Here is a 5,685-nt window from a genome sequence, read left to right on the forward strand (position 1 = left end):
TCCAGTGAAGGAAGACCTCCTCCTCCCCTCTCCCCCTCCTTCTACCCTCCTCCCTCTCTCCCTCTCTCATTGTCATTCATGGCCTGCTCACTAATCTCTTACTGTACAGCCCCGGGTGTCTGTTCCTCACCACATCACCAAACTGAGTATTCTGTGTTCCTTGTTCCTCTTTGTCTGCGTCTTCTCGTCCTGTCTTTGGTTCCTGTAGTCCCTCCTCCTGCCTCGTCTCTGAAACCAGCTGTGGCTCACCGAGCTGAGGTGTGTTGTCCTGCTTTGGAGCAAAGTAATCATGACACAGCAACCTGTTTTCAAAGGCACCCCTCCCGTCTCCTCCTCGCCACCTCCTCAGTCTCTTTTCCTCCTTAAATTCAATGAGTCTTCTCAGCCTAATTTAAGTCTCAACACAGATTTGGAAGTTTAACATTAAAACAAATAACTTGTCCTGGAATAGTTTTATAGTTCATTCAGAACAAACCTGGATGAGACAACAAACACTTTAACACGACTTCAGGGTTGTTACAACAGATCCACTAGACACACACACACACACACACATACACACACACAAACACACACACACACACACACACACACACACACACACACACACACACACACACACACACACACACACGGACACACACACACACACACTGACACACACACACACACACACGGACACACACACGGACACACACACACACACACACACACACACACACACACACACACACACACCACACACACACATACACACACACATACCACACACACACACACACACACACATACCACACACACCACACACATACCACACACACACACACACACACACACACACACACACACACACACACACACACACACACACACACACACACACACCACACACACACACACACACACACACACACGGACACACACACACACAACGACACACACACACAAATACACACAGGGACACACACACCACACACACACACACACACACACACACACACACACACACACACACACACACACACACACACACACACACACACACATACACACACACACACACACACACACACACACCACATACCACACACACACACACACACACACACACACACACACACACACACACACACACACACACACACACACACACACACACACACACACACATTGGTCCCATTCTTTGGATTGTCCTCTCTTGTGTTCACTCTAAAGTACACTATGTTGTGAACACGTGATCCAAATGTAACATATGATAAAAAAAAAAAATGGTTCAGTAATTTTCTGAAACAGTTTGTGACTCAGGATGAAAGTTTGTTGAGGACTCTTCTCAGGGGCAGATTAAAGATGCCCTGATGGTTTGTTTCAGCCACCTCCGACAGTACAGACAGTTTGAGGGAGTGGATGGTGTATCCAGCGTGAGCCCATTCATTGTCTGCTGTTTATCAGTAGTCAGGTCGGGGGGGCAGCAGGTTCTACAGGCTAATCCAGACTTTGCTCACACCTGGAAAACATCCAGCTCCTCCGGTCGGATCCCGATCTGTCCTGCATGATCTCAGTCGGCCCCATGTTCTCCTATCAGTCGGATACACCTGCAAAATAAACTTCAGAGGAACACCGGGAAGCGTCCTGATCTGATGCCTGAGCAGAACAACGAGGCTCTTTCTGGATGTCAGAGCTCATTTGCTGAGTGACCCCATAGAAGAAAGTTATTTTGGCTGCTTGTATTCACAATCTGATCCATCAGGTCTCTGCACAAACCTCATGAGCACAGGTGAGAGCTGGAATGCAGATCATATCCATGAACACTGCTAACATTGAACCAAATACAAACTGGACCAGGAAATAAAGGAAGCACGTTATCTCCAAAGAACAGAACTTTATTTGACGGCTTTATTTCATACAACAGAATGTGAGAAAACAGTCTGACTTCAGGGAATCAAAGTGGTGTCAGAGGAGAGGAAGACTCCCCCCTCTCAGACTGTCTCACCTGGAGCCTTTCTTTGATGACCTCCAGATCCAACCAACAACAGAGAGACAAAACACACCCGACGTAGCAGCAGCACCGCCCACACAGGCCCTGCAGTCATTCCAGGGCTCTCAGCATGCTTTCACTGCTCCTCATATACACCTGTGATGTGCTGATTGGTTACTGACTGAAGGGTGTGACATGCAGCCCGGCACATAAAGGTACAGTGTATGTCCAACGACTCCTACTCAAGTAAAACCCTCATAATAAACCGCGTACTGTGTTTTCCTTGTTTTTTTCTGACAAAATCGGCTCAAGTTCAGTCGGCTCCACGACTACAAGGCCAAAATGAACTGCTTTGGGGTGCATGGATAAGAGACACTTTTAAAAGACAGCAAGTCTGTGTGTTCCCGTCACCAGGTCAGAGAAGTGTTTAAAAAATAACTTTTACTTTTAGCATGTTGAAAAACTAAAGAGTGGTATAGCAGCTCTATAAATATGAATCAGTAACTGTGATTGAACCTGTTCTGAAAACTCTCAACTGAAGCTACAGAATACTGTTTCCATCTTACTGGTAAGCGGCCGGTTCGTTCAATGTTCCACACTCAGAAAGCTCTGGAGAATGGCGTCAGGTTGCATTTTAATAACACATACATAAATCTTCCGTCCTGTCGTTGTCATCTTACAGCCGCCTACAAACCAAAATGTTTTTCTGCAAAGCAAACAAAAGATCTGCCGCACAACTTCCTCAGTAAAACCCAGTCAGGTCAGTCGTTGTGTTTGTAGACACATTAACACATAACGTTCTTTTACCTCCAGAGCCTTGAAGAAGATGCTGCGGCATCAAGTCTTCATCATCCATCAGTCATCAGTATGTCTTGATGAGGAGGGGGGGGGGGTTTCATCCCTTTAACGGTGCCCCAGTAGGGACCCTGTCGGGGGTACGGTACAACCAGGGCGACCTCAGGAAGATGTGGGGGGAGGATTGGCAGAGCCAGACTGGTTTATGGTCATTTATTTCCTTTCAGTTTTCCTCTTGATTGACAGGGAGGTTCTCTTTGAAAGACGTGACATCTTTTTCAAGTGCTGCTTGCACTTGGTGGACAACAGGGATGGGAGACAGTCATTAAGAAACAGCCTTCATCTCTGATCAAAAAAAATATCGAGAATTAGAAGCGGAGTTTGGTCTGTTTGTTAAAGCAAACATTACATTTCTTTAATATGTTTAACAGACTAATCCGAGTGATTCATGACACTGAAAAGAACTTCTTTGCTCATCGCAACTGTAAAGTCTCGCAACTCTGCAGGAATCACCATAACTGCCACTCAGCAGGCTTCCTGGAAGTTGGCCAATCGTAGTTTATTTGAGGTATGATGGACAGCTGTTTGTTGACACATCAGCAGTTAGCAGGTGATAAGAAGTTGGATGTCAGGGCTGTGTGACAATAACAGATGAACGTATCTTGAACTGGCTGTTGAACCTCAGCTGGTCGTGTCTGCACTGAAACATATCCGTCCGACGTTTCCGTTTCTACGGGTTTCGAGGTGTCCCGGCACCGTGGGAACCTCCGTCACCATCCTTTTATTATAGTTACGTAATTGTAAGTCAGCTCAGTCTCCACACTGCTGAAGGGCAAACACACACTCAGCTTCGGTGCATTCCTCTCCTCCCACCACAAACCCTGCTGCTGAGGTGGAAACAGGCTGCGTCCTCCAAACCAAGTGGGAGATAAAGACACCAGGGAATTCAAGGCCAAAGTCATGGATCTATGTTTAAAGACATACTGCAGTCATACATACAGAGGACTCAGCAGCTTTCAGGAAAACAGAGAAACTCCAGAGAGTTTTATCACTAACAGTCCCGTCTGCTCGGTTCCACCTTCAGCTTCCAAGTAGATCTGCACCAGCACCACCAACCTGCTGATTACAGCTTAGAAACAACAGCTGCTGTCTGCAGCCATTCATAAAGTCAAGACCTGAATATCTGTCTGATATGTCTGGAAAACTCATTTTAAAGTTGTGTTGGTGCTCCACAGTTTGATGTGAACATGGGAATTCAGCCAACTGGCACAGAGCAGCATGTACGAGGATCAATCAACGTTCAGAGACAACCGCCGTGCTCGGAGAGCAAGAAGATCTAACCTGATGAGTCACGGCAGATTTCATCTCATCATCATCATCAGTTCCTGAGTTCTGGTGTTGGTTCAGAGTTCTGGTTCTGGTTTCATCTCTTCATCATCAGTTCCTAAATCGCAGTTTATTCTTCCCCATCAATCACAGCTGTCAATCACTGCCACAAACCAAATTCTTCCATAATCTTATGAACAGACAACACAACCAAGGGACCAGAGAGGGACCAGAGAGGGGACCGGAGAGGGGACTGGAGATGGAGACGGGACCGGAGACGGGACCGGAGGGGGACCGGAGAGGGGACCAGAGAGGGGACCAGAGAGGGGACTGGAGATGGAGACGGGACCGGAGACGGGACCGGAGATGGGACTGGAGATGGGACTGGAGGGGGACTGCAGGGGGAACGCAGGGACTGGAGAGGAGACCGGAAAGGAGACCGGAGGGACCAGAGGCGGACCGGAGGGGGGACCGGAGACGGAGAGGGGACCGGAGAGGAGACTGGAGACGGAGAGGGGACCGGAGAGGGGACCGGAGAGGGACCGGAGAGGGGACACCGGAGGGGAGACCGGAGGGGGGACCGGAGACGGAGAGGGGACTGGAGAGGAGACCGGAGACGGAGAGGGGACCGGAGAGGAGACCGCAGGGACCAGAGAGGGACCGGAAAGGGGACTGGGGGCACCAGAGGGACAGGAGGTACCGAAGAGGGGGCCGGAGAGGGACCGGTGGGGGGCCGGAGGGACACCCTCCGTCACCTGCAGAGATTTAAAGATGTTGTTTTTTCACAGGATGGACCAGAAGTGAAAAACCTCTTTTGTCGTGTGAAAACCAGCAAAGACCACAACGCTCAGACGACCTTTGTGTTGCTGCTCACTGCGCCGGCAGGTATTTGTGTGGAATGTGAAGTAAAGCAGCAGCAATGAAAACAGTGTCATTACCAGTTAGTTCATATGCACACACACGTTTCTGTCCCTCTGTGATGCTGCAGGTCGACAACATAATTCAGCAGTTCACACAATTGGAGAACCTCAGAAACACTCCAGTCAGTGACGTGTGAAATTAATGCTGCTTGATGAAGTGTACATAAACTGATGATTATGAATTACTGATAGCAGCCATCCATCCATCCATCCATCCATCCATCCATCCATCCATCCATCCATCCATCCATCCATCCATCCATCCATCCATCCATCCATCCATCCATCCATCCATCCCATCCATCCATCCATCCATCCATCCATCCATCCATCCATCCATCCATCCATCCATCCATCCATCCATCCATCCATCCATCATCCATCCATCATCCATCCATCCATCCATCATCCATCATCTATCCATCCATCCATCCATCATCCATCCATCCATCCATCCATCCATCCATCCATCCATCCATCCATCCATCCATCCATCTATCCATCCATCCATCTATCCATCTTTCCATCTATCCATCTATCCATCCATCCATTTATTCTACCCATCCATCCATCCATCCATCTATCCATCCATCATCCATCCATCTATCCATCCATCTATCATCCATCCATCCATCCATCCATCCATCCATCCATCCATCCATCCATCCA

Source organism: Brachyistius frenatus, unplaced genomic scaffold, assembly GCF_029030835.1.
Source record: "Brachyistius frenatus isolate BFR_SWC_R1_liver_20210118 unplaced genomic scaffold, ASM2903083v1 Contig_565, whole genome shotgun sequence".
In the NCBI taxonomy this organism is placed as follows: Eukaryota; Metazoa; Chordata; class Actinopteri; family Embiotocidae; genus Brachyistius; species Brachyistius frenatus.